General features: G+C 39.9%; 1 pseudogene; it reads left to right on the top strand.

The window, feature by feature from the left end:
* Positions 1-6,668: 6,668 nt before the first annotated feature.
* On the top strand, positions 6,669-11,554 carry LOC116253064 (selenium-binding protein 1-like; annotated as a pseudogene).
* Positions 11,555-17,389: the final 5,835 nt, after the last annotated feature.

The following is a 17,389-nucleotide window of genomic DNA, read 5'->3' as shown; positions in this document are numbered from 1 at the left end:
AGCTGACCTTTCCACCTCCCTCCTCGGGTCTTTGGATGTGTGTGTTTCATTCATAATCACAGCCCAAATGTAAAAAAACTTGACCCCAAATCAATTAAGGGAATATTTCTTGGGTATTCTCCTACTCAAAAGGGGTATAAATGTCTAGATCTCACCACTGGTCGTGCTCACATTACCAAGGATGTCACATTCTTGGGACATGTCTCTTATTTTGGTGAGAATTCTCTTCAGGGGGAGAAGTCAATGTCTAAGGAAGAGTATTCTCCAAGTCAGGACATTCAGTTTACAGATTTTCTAGATTACAGGCGTGAAGAGAATCCATCCGTCGATGTGCTTGGAAAAGAAGAAGATGAGACGTCTATTGAGGTACATGAACAGGGAAAGGAGAAAGAATGCAATCGTCAGTTCGGGCAGGGTGTATTCTAGGAGGAGAGTTTGTACTGACAAGGTGATTGGTAGTGAGAAGCCCACTCCAAATCCCAATTCTACTTCTTCTTTGGATGACCCAAGTCATGCTCAGAAGCAACCTGTTGAGAGAGAAAGTCAGACAGAAAATGAAAAGGAGGATCTTCCCATTGCCCTGAGAAAGGGTGTCAGGTTATGTACCCAACACCCTATTGGTAACTTTGTATCTTATTCTAGATTGAGCACTGACTACAAATGTTTTGTATCATCCTTGTCTGTGGCTGTGATTCCCAGGAGTGTTATAGAGGCTCAGAATGACCCCAAGTGGACTCATGCTATGCAAGAAGAGATGGAGGCCTTAGACAAAAATCAGACATGGAAAGTGGTAGAGATTCCTGAAGCAGCTCATTTGGTGGGGTCAAAGTGGGTCTACACCATTAAGTACAAACCAGATGGGAACATTGAGAGGTACAAAGCACGTCTGGTGGCCAAGGGGTTCAGTCAGAAATATGGGATCGACTACTTAGAGACGTTTGCCCCAGTTGCGAAGATGAAGACTGTTAGAGTTATTATTTCTTTGGTGGTACTGAAGGGTTGGGAGATGTGCCAACTCGATGTTAAAAATGTCTTTCTCGACGGATATCTCGAGGAAGTACACCTTGGATTTACTGAAGGAGACAGGAAAACTGGGATGCAGACCAGCTTCTACTTCTTCTACTTCTCTGGATGGTGGGCACAAGCTCGGTAGCAAGGATGGAGAACTTTTGTGTGAAGAAGCTAAAGGGAGATATCAACGGTTAGTTGGTAAATTGATATACCTTACTCTGACTAGACCGGATATCACCTTTGCTGTAAATGTAATGAGCCAGTTTATGCATGCACCTACGGATGTGCACTTGAAGGCTGTAGATAGAATCCTGTGTTACTTGAAGAAGAATCTTGGCAAGGGACTTCTATATGTGAAACAGAGGTCTATAGAAATTGAAGGGTATTCTGATGCAGATTGGGCAGGCTGTGTTGACACCAGAAGATCTACTTCAGGGTACTGTGTTTACTCGGGGGGAAATCTAGTTGTTTGGAGAAGCAAGAGACAAGATGTCTGCTCCCGCTCAAGTGCAGAGGCTGAATATAGGGCAGTTGCTACTGGAGTATCAGAGTTGTTGTGGCTAAAGATCTTGCTGACTGATATTAGGTTAGAGATTGAAGGGCCTATGAGGATGTATTGTGACAACAAGTCTGCTATTAACTTGGCCAACAATCCAGTGCTTCATGATCGAACAAAGCATGTTTAGATTGACCGTCACTTCATCAGAGAAAGAATTGATGCCAGAGAGTTAACATTACCATACATGAAGTCTGAAGACCAAACTGCTGATATTCTAACTAAAGCTTTACATGTAACTCCATTTGAGAGAAATGTATCCAAGTTGGGCATGTCTGATATGTATGCTCAACTTGAGGGGGAGTGTTGACGGATCTTGATGTTTGGGTTTGGGTCTGGACCCGATCCATTATGTCCTAGTTTGGGCATACTTATACCTTTGTAAACCCTAATCTTAAGATTTAGTGAAGAATTAAGAGAGAGAGAGTCTGGCTGCTAGTGAGCACCGACCTCCTCACCCGTGGTTTTTTTTTCTCTCTTGTTGAGGGTTTTCCACGTTACATCAGTTGTTCTTTACGCTTTTACTTTTGAACATGGAGGTTCAACCCGCCTTTGATGTGGTGGTCGGAGACGGGAGTACCCTGAGGTGTAGGGGTAAGTGCCAGATGGAAAGGTTAGAGATCCAAGGTTTTCACTTCCCTGTACAGTTATACATTTTAGCCATGGCGGGAGTCGACCTGGTCTTAGGCATCCAATGGTTGCACGAATTGGGAGAAGTGGTATGGGATTTCGTGGGCATGAAAATGCAGCTTAAGGGACCCGCGAATGAAAGATTTACGTTGGAGGCGAGCCCCAGGCGACCTTGTTCAGAAGCACCAGCTGTCCGCTTGATGAAGGGACCGTCCGCTTCTTTTCTTCTGCTGTCCACTCAAGTGAAGGAGCATACACAAGAAAAAGAAATCTGAATCGGCTCCGAAGAGTTCCAAAAAACGTTGCAGGAAATACTACAAGGGTTTGGGTCCGTTTTTAGCGCACCTAAGGCGCTACCGCCGGAGAGAGGATATGAACATCGTATTGAGTTACAACCGGGGGCCGAACCTGTTAAATCCAGACCATATCGCTACAGCCAAGTACAACGAGAAACCCTCGAAGAACTTGTGCAGGAAATGTTGGAAGCAAGGGTCATTCAGCCAAGTCGCAGCCCCTTTGCTTCGCCCGCCTTGCTGGTCAAAAAGAAAGATGGAAGTTGGCGATTCTGCGTGGACCATCACACATTGAACGCCATCACTATCAAAGGCAGGTACCCAATCCTCATTGTAGAGGACTTGCTAGATGAGCTTTATGAGGCACGCGTCTTCTCCAAACTAGACCTGCGCTCAGGGTATCATCAGATCCGTGTGGTGAAGGACGACATTCCTAAGATAGCTTTCCACTTGCACGACGGGCACTATGAATTCATCGTCATGCCTTTCGGACTGACGAACGCACCTTCCGCCTTTCAGTCGCTGATGAACGATGTGTTTCGCCCTTCTTACGACGGTTCATATTGTTTTTCTTTGACGACATTTTGATTTACAGTAAAGGGGAACAAGAACACCTCAACCACTTACAGACTGTTTTAGTGGCTTTGCAGCGACATAAGCTACATGCCAAACTCTCTAAATGTGTTTTTTGATATTCCCAAGATTTCTTATCTAGGGCATGTGATAAGTCACGGGAAGGTGAGCATGGAACAAGAAAAAGTCCATGCGGTGAAGGGATGGAGTACACCTAAAACTGTAGGAGAGTTGCGTGTGTTCCTCGGGCTCACGGGTTACTATCGTAAATTTGTCCAAAATTACGCTCTAGTTGCAACGCCTTTCACAGCCCTAACTAAGAAAGGTTGTTTTGCGTGGAGTATTCAAGCCAAACAAGCATTTCAACAGCTCAAGGAGGCAGGGACTACAGCCCCAGTTTTATAGATGCCTAATTTTCAGCTTTCTTTTACCGTTGAGTCAGATGCATCCGATTTGGGGGTGGGAGCGATACTTAGCCAAGAACAACACCCAATTGCTTATTTCAGCCGAGCATTGGGCCCGACATTTGCGAGTAAATCAGCCTACAAACGAGAAGCGATCGCCATAGTCCTTGCCATCCTCAAATGGAAGCACTATCTTCTGGGCAACAATTTATTGTCTTAACTGATCATTGCAACCTCAAACATTGCCTGCAACAGCCCACCCTATCTTCATCACTGCAAAAGTGGATGCTGAAATTGATGAGCTTTGACTCTAAAATCTGCTATTGCAAGGGGAAAGAAAATGCGGCAGCGGACGGGCTGTCCCGATCCAACGACCAACAGGTTAGTAGCTATGTCACACGGATACGGGTATCCTATGGGTACGAGTACGGGTACGCGGACACGGCAATTTTCAAAATTTTAGGATACGCAGACACAACTAAGATTATATTCAAAAAAATTAAAAATGATAATAAAAAAAACATGAAATTAATAATTTTGAGCAACAGCCGAGTTCATCTATAATATCTAGCTGCGATCGACTATGTAGCTGAACCTGCTTATCTCACTTGATTGTTATTATCACGTATTCATTATTATTTAGCATCATCAACAACAACGAAGGCAAAATTCCCAAATTGGCAAAATTCCCAAATCCCAAAATCAAACAAAAAAAAGAAAATATCGCACATAGCATTGAAGAATAGGATCCTTAACCGTCCAATCTTCAAACCAAAACATCCCCAAATCGGCAAGAAATACCCAATCTAAAAAATCCCCAAATGAAAGTTGAAACCCTAACTTCTAATATCGAAAAGAATAGAAAAAACACTTACCTGTCTGTCGCCGGCTGCCGCCGGACGCCACCGGATGTCGCCGTCGATCGCCGGAGGTCGTCGCTGTCGCCCGTCATTGCTGAACTGTGCTGTTGCGAAAGTCGTCGAGGGTAAAGGAAGGTCGACCGTCGAGGGTAAAGCGTAAAAAGAAAACGAGGTTTAAAAAGAAAATCGGGTTATGAGAGTGGTTTGGATTGGGTCTGACCCAGACCCGATCCAAAACGTATCCAGCCGTGTCCACGTGTTGGGATCCGTGTGTCGGTGTGTCGATGCCAGTACATGACCCAAACTGCCGTATCCGTGTCACATAGGTTAGTAGCTTATTTTCAATTTCACAAGTCTAGGCTCACTTGTGGGACGAGATTCGACATGCGCAAGAAAGAGACACCTCAGTAAAGAAAATCAGGGAAGAGTTGGAGCGGAATCCCCATAAGGTGTATGGGTATGAGTGGAAATCACCATACCTATATCGCAGTAGACGCATCTTCGTTCCACCCCAGTCCACCCTGTCGCAAACCCTTATACAACATTACCACAATGAGCAGACGATTGGTCATGAAGGAGTGGAGGGCACGTACCGTCGGTTATGGCCTACTTTTTATTGGCCGGGGATGAAAAGAGCCATCATCGATTTTGTACGGAGGTGCGACATCTATCAACGGAACAAATATGAGACCATGAAACCAGCAGGACTACTTCAACCCCTTCCCATGCCAGAGCTTTTATGGGAAGACATATCACTGGATTTCATAGAAGGCCTACCCTCGTCCCGGAGAAAGCATGTTATTTTGGTAGTGGTGGACCGCCTGTCAAAATCATTTCGTGCCATTGTCGCATCCATATTCAACTTAGACGGTAGCTCGTGCTTTCCTAGATCATATTGGGAAGCTGCATGGAATGCCCAGGTCGATAAACAACGATAAAGATTCCATCTTCATTAGCACTTTTTGGAGAGAATATTTTCAGTTACAGGGCACAAAGTTGCAGTTTAGCACAGCGTACCATCCGCAGACCGATGGCCAAATAGAGGTCGTAAACAGGTGCTTAGAAACTTATGTTGTTTTGCAGGGCAACGACCCCGCCTTTGGGCAGACTATTTGTCATGGGCTGAATTCTCATACAACACAAGTTGGCACTCCTCTACCGGTGTCACATCATTTGAGGCGGTGTATGGGTGTCCCCCTCCCACCATACGTCGCTATCAGCCAAACATAGTGAGGGAAAAGTCAGTGGAGGATGCCATTTTGGGAGATCTCAAGGCACATCCCGCTACGACGCACAACCGGATGTTTATCCAATACAACCGTAAACACCGAGAACAGCAGTATAAGGTAGACGAGTGGGTGTATTTGCGCCCCACGCAGCAGAGCATCGTCGGCCACGAGGGTACAATAAGCTCGCCCCCCACTATGTTCGCCCGTTTCGCATTGTCAGGTGCGTTGGTTCTCTCGCTTACGAGTTGCTACTACCGGCTGAAAGTAATACACATCCCCTCTTTCACGTCTCCAAGCTTAAGCCGTGTTCCCAACCACCAGCTGAAGAAGACATAATTTTGGAGCCCATTAACAAAGACCAAACCAGGGCTGTTCCCTTCTGCCGACTTGGCACTTGCACTATCAACCAGGATGGGACCAAATCTATTGAATGGTTAATCGAGTGGAACAATACCAAGGAAGGCATAGCAACATGGGAAAAGGCGGAAGGCGCAAGACATTATTAATCGATTTCCAGATTTTACACCTTGAGGACAAGGTGTTTTTGAAGGGGGGGGGGGGGGGAGGGGGAATTGTTAGGCGCAAGTTATTTCATTCAGCAATTCTTTTCAGCAACTCTTTAATTTCTGTCGTTATCATTTCTGAGTGCTTTTAAATTAGTCATTTCTTCATAATGGGTCGGGTCTAGATAGGTTGTGTAACCCAACCCAGAACGTCTTGTACTTAAACTCGCTTAAGGGTAATCAAACCCTAATGAAGATTATTCTTTTGACGTGAAGAGAAGCTGGGCTTCCTACGGCTGTGTGTGTGAGTTCTGCAGCAAGTGGCTGTAGTGGGTGCTAGCCAATCCGAGGCTAACAGTGATTACCTTCGTCGTTGTAAGTCTATAGCAATGGTAATCTTTGTCGGAAGTGATCTTTTGCAGTGAAAAGATTCACCTGTACATCCCGCCTCCACCGGTGATTCATGTCGCCTGTAACTCTCAAAGGGATTTAGTGGGTATTGGTGCTAGTACAAACTTATATGTCAGTTATTTATGCAATCCAGTTTTATTTAATATCTCCAAGCATGACGGTGAATTTGAGCCACATGGCTCAGCAGTTTTTATTTTTCATTGTTTAGAGAAAACAAGCAGGGGACTTGCATTGTACCAGTATCACTAGTTCTTCCCACACCAAATCTGATCTCTTTCTATAAATTTAAGTGACTGGTTGAGCTTTCCCATCAGTGAACTGGTTCTGGCAAGTTCTTTTTTTTTTTTACTTGTACAAGATTACTTAACACTGCCTCACATGAGCATGACCTCTGTCCTCACTTGATTTTGCTGTGATAAGATACATCTCTAAAGATCACATGGACTTCTTGGAATGAATTTTAGCTTTTATCCCATGCATCTGATGTGAGTGCTCTGATGGGCACATCTTCATTTGTGTTGAAATCTGGTCCTTTTGATCTCCGATATGTATGTTCTTGTTCAGATGGCACAAACCTGGTAATAGTCCTCTATTTGGATATGACTTCTGGTATCAGCCCCGACACAACACCATAATTAGTTCATCATGATGGGGAGCACCAAAAGCTTTTACGAAAGGATTCAGTCTCCAACATATAAAAGATGGTCTTTATGAAGACATCTACATGTATACAGCTGGCCTGATGGTGAACTGAAACAGACATTGGACCTTGGTAACTCAGGTCTCCTACCTTTGGAGGTTAGTGTCAAATATCATCGGCCTGAAAAGTGCACCCTATGCTTGAATAGGCTTTAAATTACAGCCTATGATCATCTATTGTAGTCGCCATTAGTTCTGACTAGTTTGATACTGTCCTGCAGATTCGTTTTCTTCATGACCCATCAAAAGATACATGTTACGTTGGGTCTGCATTAAGCAGCAACATGATTAGGTTTTTTCAGCCTCCAAGTGGATCGTGGAGCCATGAGGTACCATTTGCTGATGTTCACATTACTGTATGTGCGCATCTGTGAGAGAGTACTAGAGAGAGAGAGGGGGGTCCTAAATTGCTTGTTTGTTTCTTCTAGGTTGCAATATCAGTGACACCTTTGAAGGTTCGAATTGGATTCTGCCCAACATGGCTGGACTTATAACTGATTTCCTTATCTACTTCTCAAACTGGTTGCATGGTGATGTGAGGCAATACATCATTGAGGACCCTTCAAAGCCTGGTTTGACTGGACAACTATGGGTTGGTGGACTCATTGAGAAGGGAAGCCAGATAGTTGCAGTATCTGAAGATGGGGTGGAGTTTCAGTTTGATGTTCCAGAAGTAAAAGTGTGTAATTTACTGAAAAAATTCGCCATTGCTGCTTCTGGTCAAGTCATTATTGTGCTTACCTTTTGTTGCTTTCCTCAGGGAAACAGACTCAGAGGTGGGCCACAAATGATCCAGTTGAGCTTGGACTGTAAGAGATTGTACATGACTAACTTGCTCTTTAGCACATGGGATCGGCAATTCTATCCAGGGATCTTGGAGGAGGGCTCACATATGATGCAGATTGACGTTGACACAGAGAAGGGTGGATTGAAGCTGAATCCAAACTTCTTTGTAGATTTTGGGCTTGAACCTGACGGTCCTATTCGGGGTTGACTTCGTGGTCATTTCAGAATAAATGAGAACGGAAATAAGATGCATATTCAAACAAGAGTGACATTATGTTGAGATACCACATGGGAATTGCTCAAGAAGCACAAGGCCTTGGATTGTTGGATTAATTTGGAGAATTCAAAGAGATGGCATGTACACACCAAGATAAGTTTTTAAATACAAGAGTAGATGTCTTTGTCGCATGTTTTCCTTCCCAGTTCGCGGATGAAAAAAAAAATGTTTCCCATCAAAGAAATGACGGTGAAAATTTTACCCGAATTCTCTTTTTTTAGTCTCACGCCATCCTAGAAAGAGGACAAGAAGATGGATTGGGTTGTGGACCACTTGGGTACAGAGTCAAGATCAGAATGCAGCAAAACTAGCGCATCCATATCAAGGTATAGTGGACAAGGCTCGAGCTGTCCAACCCGACCCAAGTAGATTGAATCCTCTGTGGTTACTGCAGGTTCTAACTAGACGAAAATGCGTCTGACACAATAAAAAGTAAAAAATGAACTGAGCCCCCATTGAGTCTCTGTGCTTACCACCGCTTGCAACCTAAAGGAGTAACATACCGGAGAGTGACAACGACTACAAAATTTAAACCTCGTATCTCGTAAGTGTGAGCCACCTTGCGCCTGATTGCACTACGTCCATTGAAGTCATACATTTATATATTTGTTTATAGCGCTTTGTATAGTGTGATTATGATTTTGTATGAAACACACACAAGCATACATTTGTTCATATCAGTACCATAGATCTCTTCATAGATGAGAAGTGTTCGTGGTTAGCGAACCATGGTTTTTTCTCCAATCATTTATGTCTCATTGAACTCTCTTTTTTTTCACCAGTAAAAGCTGTTCTCTTCAAAGCATGCATGTAAAAGAAAGTATTGTTCAGCAGCTGTCATGATAAAACCTTACACCTGAATTCTCTTGTTCGTGACTGCAGTATTTTTTGGGTAATACTTGATTTCTTGTTGTACAGCTCCTGGAAAAAAATACATTTGTAGTTTCTGACCTAATGTTGGTTATTATTTATTTCCATTTATTCAATTCCCGTGCTTCTATTTTATTGTGTATGGCAGCTGCTAGGTGCTTCTGTACTTGAGTCTTCATTATTTTGGATGTTTTTTTCTTATCAGTATCAAATGTCTGTGTTGCAGATGTAGTTGACCAGAGACTTGACTGAACTTTGCTCTTTTCTTCCACATAAAACTTTTGACCAGTTAAACTTTTAATTGCAATTTTACTGGTTTCTTGCCACAGGAAATACCAATACCTTTTCCATCGTTGGTATACAAATGCTGGGCTCGAGCATTTCACACGAGTAAGGCTTCTTTCTGCTATTCGCATTGCCTTATTGCATATAAACAACCAAATCTACAGACTACAAAGTATGACCTTACAAACTTTATGTGCCAATTCGTTTTACATTGATAACATTCCAAAGAGGTTGTGGCTTTTGATATGTCTACTTCTGTCTTTGAATAATCTTGAGTTGATGTTTTATGTGTATTCTTGTTGCCTAATATGTCAACCTGTTTTAAACCTTTAAGGACTGTCCTTTTTATGACCAGAGAACTGTGATACATGCTATTTAGTTACTTGGAATTGTATGAATCGTGCCTTTTAAAAATGTCATCATGCTTCAAATTTTGGGATTGTTTACTGTGAACTTTGTATTGTCATCTTCTGAAATGATAGGATTCGCAAAAGTGTATGCCTGAGTAATAAAATATGTAATCTTGGACACCCTGTATTGTCGTTGCTATGCTACATTATGTCTGTCAGGTATCTAAGGTTGAAAGAGTATCGATAACCATCTCTTTTTTATAGATCTTGAAGGAGTTGGTTTACCATTGGAGGAATATGCTTCATTACAAGAGTTTTTTATACAGTCTCTTAAAGTAGGCTCACGGCCTATTGACCCTGATCCTAGAATGGATTCTTAAACATTGGTAATGTAGGGTTAAAGCTCCTCCCTCTTAGAGTGAGACTATTTGCATGGCTGGTATAATTTACTACAAGATTTAGTGGCATACATACTCCATTACTGAATGTTTCCAGTGGGGACAAATAATTTACACCCATGAGTTCGTGCATGTGCATATGTATAGGTTATTGTGTGCATGATCTAAGCATTAAGATGTGTCTAGCCATTGTAAAGCAATGAATACCAAATAAAGTTTCAACGTGTATGTCATTTTGAATATTATATTCAACAACATGCATGTGTGATAATGACCTTTTTTGTTGGCTTATTGTCTAGAAATCAAGGGGACAACAATGCTGGTGGCAGGAATGGTGCACTGGATGAATGGTAACCAAGAGGACAACAAAGATAGAGGTAGGAATTGGAGCTGCTGGTGCACTGGATGAATGGTTGAAGGTGATCTCTCTCTCTCTCTCTCTCTCTCTCTCTCTCTCCCTCTCTTTCTCATATGATACACATTGATGGGATAAGGATGTGGGGCAATTGTGGAGCAATGTTTAATTTTCCAATGCAAGTCAGTTTAACCTAACAAGAAGTCAGGTTTGTTGTTTAGGTACTTGCCCATATGTTTAAGGAACGGTTGCACCATTCGTGGGAGAGTTTTCCTATGGCATTAAATAGTTTCTTTCTTTTTGTATTTGTCATTCTTAGAAAATAGAGTACTACTCAAAAGAACCATAAATGCAATGGTCATCCTCTTTAGGGAAAAGGGAAAAAAAATTGTCAAAGACTATGATTAAATTCATCCAGTCCCACCCCATCAACAGTCGAACCAATCCACGTTCATAATTATGGCAAGGCATAATCATACTGAAAGAAAGAAAAAATTTGTTACCATAGAGAAACTATATCTCTCAATAATGGTGCAACCGTCCAACTACTTGTCTCCTGAAACATGAAACATATGGTCGAGTAAGTAAAACAACCAAACTGATTTTCTTGCTAGGTTAAAGGTGGGAAAATGGACACCGTCGGCCCGTCCAGGAAGAAAGGGCCTAAGTCGCATTCACTGAGACATATATATGTGCATGGTTTGTAAAAGGTAAAGTATCAAAAGAATAAGCTCTCAATGGTGGCTCTGGATCAAGGTGAAATAGAGAGGTACAGTAGAGATATAAGGAGTTCACAAGCAATATAATAAGTAGGGATCATATGAAAGCCCATTGCCCATAGAGGTCCAACTATGGATAACAAATGTGAATTGCTGCCTGTCTCAATCGTCCGCCATGCTTAAAACATCTTGCCGGGTGTTGGCAGCAAGTTCCTAGGCTAGGGCTGGCTATTGTTAGGGCTGGTTCTTGTTCTTGATTGTTTGTTCTTTGTAATTGTTTCATTCATTGTTAAATTTAATAAAATGGGAGGGGATCCATACCTCAGCTGTTTGCATTGGACGTCATCACCCCTTCGATGAGTCACATGCGTCAATCCTTTTGCAAAGCACCCTTCCAACGGAACTTGCTTGTAAAATATACGCGGCGTTGCTTCTCAGTTGGTACGAATATCCAAGTCGACAAGCAGGTAAAACACGAGACCAAGTAGGGATTATGTATGTTATATATGTTATGTTGATTTCAAGACGTGCTGGCCACAAGTGTTACTAAGTGTTGACGGCTAGCTAAAACTTTTTTTGTGAGAAAGCTAAAAATTTTTTTGTGAGAAGAAGAGAACGAGATGAATGAAATACTGTACGTTTGTCTTCTCTTTTTATGCATTAATTCATGCTGTTCAACACACTTAAGGTAGTAATTCTGCTTCTCACAATTACCAGCGAATACAGCTAGGAAGAACACTGCTAACAAGATTACGACCACCAAATCCTGCAGTGAGTTAAAATTAATTGAAGGGATAATTTATCAATCTTATTATATTATTTGCTCACCATAAAATTGAGCGTACGTGACACTAAATCCTGACAATACTATTAACCGGTTTTTCTTCTTCCTCAAAATGAGATGTGACACCAAAAAAACTGAAGAGATTAGTGATAAATTGAAAATCGTGCCATAATAGGTTGAGAAGGGAATTGCTTGAGCTTGTTGGCGAGCTTGTTGGCGGGGCAAGAAATGGTCACTACTAGAAGCACGTTCTGCTACCGGGGTGATCATCATGTTGATGTTCATCTTGCAACCGAACCAGGCTGGTATTTGCTTAGGGAAAAAAAAAATAAAAAAACAGGTACAAGGTTTGGTGGGCAATTGAAGATGTTTGAGCCAGTGTTGTCTCATCGTGACATTACTTATTACGGCAAGCTTTAAGCTTTATTAGGGAAGATAAGCTAGGAAGAACACTGCTAACAAGATTATGACCACCAAATCCTGCAGTGAGTTAAAATTAATTCAATGGCAAATTTATCAATATTATTATATTATTTGCTCACCATACATGTGACAGTAAATCCTGACTATACTATTAACCGGTTTTTCTTTTCCCTCAAAATGAAATGTGATACCAAAAAAAATGAAGAGATTAGTGACAAATTGAAAATCGTGCAAGAAGGTAGTTAATTAAGATTGTGTAAAGTATATATTGTATTATGTGTGTTGCTTACAAATATGCCATCTAAAGTACTGTACCGTCTTTGACATGTCCGACCTTTGAAGTTCCTTTTAGTGAATCTAACTTTAACTATAAGCCCAAAATTTTTAAATCTATCGAAGTAGAAAATCTCGAAAACCTGATATGTTGATCAAATATTTGCGTGTACGTCTCGAATTGTTCGTAGGCTCACGAAATTGAATCTACGCAAGCGTTAGATTTTGCATTTCTTTTTCCCTGTTAAATTTTCCATGCACATCCACATGTTGAATATATAAAACTGCATTATGACTTTTGGCAATCCTGACAACTGCAAGCGCGAAGGTTTTTTTTTATTAATTAAATGCATAAAATGTAGTGCATTGGCTGAATAAGGACAGATAATCAACAAATTAATACAACCTGGTGTCATATTGGGTCACATTGGTAGACATGATAATTTAGTGCATGTATGTGTTACATGCACATATATTGAGCTAAAACATGTCAAGTGTTAGATGTTCCCGATGGTTAAAAAGACAAAATATGACACTAGCTATGAAACAAGTACCAGATGAGCGTTTAATGTTTATTGATGATTTAATTGATTTTTGACCACCCAATGGAACCTTTAAGAACAAATCTCAGAAATAAGAGGGAGACCCCTATATAGTATAGAGATGTAGTAGAAAGGTTTTTTAATACATATGTATATTTTTGTCTATAATTAGTAATTTATTATTGTATACTGCACTTTTGTTATGTAAATAGTAAAAAATTATATTTTTTTGGGTAAAATAGTCAGCTATGTGTGTAAATTTACATATAAGAACACTTTCACAAAAAAGCGATGAAAGGCTGCCAGCAGATTAAAAGTAAATGTGTAGATGGGTCAGGATATTACCAAAGCTGGTGATCCAGATCTGATTCTCTGATCGATCTTTAGAGGGTTGGGGGGGGGGGTGTTTGAGCAAGAAAATCTATGTTCCTGGACCAAATTCTCTTTTGTATGTGGTATATTAATATTTTGATTGAATGGTTTGTTTTATATGATATTTTCTGTTCTAGATCTGGTTTCTTAATTAATTGGACTTGTTTATTCAGCTCAGTGATTGGTTTCACATGAAATTTCCTAATCAGTCACTTTGAAACCTGGCAGTTTTTTGGACCTGATTATTTCAGACGGGATACGGATCCTAATTTATTGGATAAAGGTTTTGCAAAGCATGTAAACACATTAAATTAAGTATTTGGTTATTAATTGGTGGGCACCGGATCCACCGATTGACTGAACCAGGTTCAGTTCGTGTATGTACGATTAAAGGGACTGGAATATTATAATATGACATCTTTCGCAATCTGCAGTTGGACTATCCGTGTTATTCATTAATGGAAAGGAAGAAAATTAATTTAAGAAACCAAAACGTTATCGCAACGTTCATGGTGTTTAAAATTATTTGCTTTCCTTAAAAATGTAAATCCAGACAAACTTCCAAGCTCCCTCTCGACGAGACTCCGGCCCACACACTGTCTCCCTTTCCTCTCGATTAAACCTCTCAACGACAGGCTCTTTCCCTGCGTCTCCCCTCTTCTTCAACTGCAATGCAACCCGTCTCCCTCCAAGCTCCCGCTCTTTTTCAAGGTATGCACTAAACCTTCTACCTCCACTCCCTCTCCCTTTCTCTTGCTCACACCAGTTTTTGAATAGGCCATGGCCGACACAAAACTCCTTTCTCTGCTTAGATACTCATCCTTTGTCTCTGATTTACAACCCTGACCTGCAGAACAAAGGTGGTCCAGCACTAATCGCTGGTGGGTGTTCTCATATGAGGTCACTTGAAACATCTATGTTAACATGTTCTCTCTCTCTCTCTAGCTAAGGCTCTGCGTCTGCCATGGCCAATGCAGCTCTTGTATGTTATCTTTTCCTATCAATCTCACTCATTTGTTGTCTTCAATGTGCTAGTCCTCAAGTTTGATGAAATTTTTGTGTGTCGTACACTTTGTTTTTTTATGCTTCTACAACACTTTTTTGTATTTCATTCGCATTGGAGTACGTTAAGTCTGTCATTAGCTTCCATAAGTGTATTCTCTGGCAATTTAATTCTTTTAACTTCCCTTTTTTCATGTTATTCTTGAAGCGTTCAAGGAGCAGCAAAATTATTTAAATCAATATTGACTTTTTTCTTGCAGTTGTTAAAGTGAGTGAACATATATGTATGTATCATCATGTGATCATCGATTGTTTTCCAATCCAGTTATGATATTTGTACTTCTATATGCATTTATTCATTTGAGTTCTTCTGCATTGGAATGCCAAGGGATTGGTTAATCTAGTCTTGATCTGTGCCATAAGTGGATGGAAAAGCTTACTGGTGGATATGATTTTCAAATATTGCTATGAAACACTGGATATCTTTTATTGTGGATGACATCCACTTTGTTAGGAGGTCAGCAGTATGTTTTTTTCTTTTGCTTTGTGTAATCTCTTATTTTTTATTTTCTTATCTTTGTAATCTTTTTTTTCCTGCTTGCCCAGCAAAATGTCTTAGCTGTAGAGTGCTGAGGATTCTCATCGGCTACGTTTCAAGCTGTTGGAGATCCCAACAGCTCATGTTGTTCTTTGTTTATTGGCCGATCAAGCTCTTAAAGAGCTATTTTGTGATATTCTTAATAAATTAATTTATGATTCAGAACTGTGATAGATTTGCCTGTTTGTGAGATATTCAGTTTGTTCACATGGTATCATAGCTTGACTATGTGTGATTTGTTTTGTTTGTCAAGTTGGGGCTTTTTTTTTAAAAAAAAAAAAAAAGATGGTCTACTGCTATAAGTAGTGGCAATTAGAAGACCGGTTGTATATGTCGCAGTTTTTTACAACAAGTAGATTGAATCTTGCTGAGTGGTTTGAACTATCATGTTTTTCATTTTTAGTGTGTTATATCTCTTTCATAGTTTGAGTTAATTTCTTCTATATGAAATGAAAGGCAAAGAGTACCTTTCCCTCGGACCATTCCTCAAAGTTATACCTACAAATTATGTGTCATGGGCCATGAAATCCATCCTTTCGTCTTATCAACCTTCAACTTTTGCCTTAGCTTTGAAAATGGTGTTTTAGTGGGGTAAGAAAGCCGCAATTAGCCTTTTCGCATAGTGAATTTTTTCCCTTTTTCTCAAAGAACCCTCATAATAGGAGAAGTCTTAGGAATTCATCTTGTTATGGACTCTTCCATCACAAAGCCTTATATTTTCAGGGGGTCTTCACCATCCTAATCATTTTTCTACTTCCAACCATAGGTCACTTGGTTTTATAAGCATACTCTTTTTGAAGGAAAAGGGAAAACAATTTAGGCAATATATCACTTGACGTCAAGAATTTTTTATTTTGAAAAGCAATTTTGATGTACCTTCTCTTGGTCTTAGGTATTCCTTTGAGGGTAAAAGAGGAAGTTTCAAGCCCTTGTTGTCGATCAATTGAATGAGAAGACTGAAAAGATTTTTTGTGTGAGCTATGAAGATGGGTTCACTGATGTCGAGGAGCTCAAGGATTAGGAAATGCTATTCGCCTTATGATCTGATTCAAAACAGAATGCACAAATGTACTTAGAAGATGAATGGTTGATGTCTTGGATTGAGACTGAGGCAACGAAAATAATGAAAATTACTTCAATGAAAAGAAGGTGTGGACAAAATTATATAAAGAAAATTGATATATTTTCTTGAAAAATTAGGGTGCAAGGTAATAACATATATATGAGCTTTGGTATGCAAGAATTTCTGTTTTGTCTTTAATGAGAAGAAATTAAGACAAAGCTTGTACGAAAGAAATTTGTTATAAGAATATGGTCGGTGGATGGCAATTCTCATGACGAGAAATCAAGTTGATAATATAGGAAAACAGAAAATCTTAATTTTTAAAGAATTAAATCTCAATTAAAGTATAAATATATGAGGTTTGATTCATGAAGATATACACTTAATAGGGATGAATGAATAAGTCAAAATCAAGTGTCTGATGATTGAAAATAGAATATGTTGAAGTAAAATAAAGATTAGTAACCAACTTAGAATAAATGATGACCCAATAAAATCAATATGAAGAAATACACTTGAACTTAAATATAAATGAGGGTAAAAGGGAATGCATGACCAGAGTCAAGCGTGAGATTGAGGCAAAGGAAGTTGCCTCAATAAAATGAATGCATGGACGAAAGCTTGTGGGAAAGAAATTTGTTGTAGAAATATGATTGGTAAATAGTGATTCTTATATCGAGCTATCAAGTTAATAATATAGAAAATTATGAGCAATTTATCACTTGTGAAGAATCTTAACTTTAAAAGGATTGAACCTCCAGTAGAGTATAATAAATACATAATGTTTGATTGATATAGATTCAATAAGTTAAAATCACATGTCCAATGTTTGAGTAAAGCAAAGATTGATATTCAATTTGGAATAAATGAACCCAATAAAATAATGAAAGTAATAAAATAGGGAGGAAGATATACTATGAGTGTTGAGGTCAAAAAAATTATGCACAACCTGAATTAAGCAAAACTAGTAATTGAGCCAATAGATGGCTATCATGTTCAAGAATAGGAGGTTAGATAAATGGATAAATGAGGGATTGACAATGTATGATAAAATGTGGATTTTGAAAGCAAATGGACTTGCCAGATAAAGAGAATTTGAAAATTCAATGTCACTTAGATACAA

Source organism: Nymphaea colorata, chromosome 4, assembly GCF_008831285.2.
Source record: "Nymphaea colorata isolate Beijing-Zhang1983 chromosome 4, ASM883128v2, whole genome shotgun sequence".
NCBI lineage: Eukaryota > Viridiplantae > Streptophyta > Magnoliopsida > Nymphaeales > Nymphaeaceae > Nymphaea > Nymphaea colorata.
The sequence above is the reverse complement of the archived record's forward strand: the minus strand, read 5'-3'. Positions and strand labels throughout refer to the sequence as shown.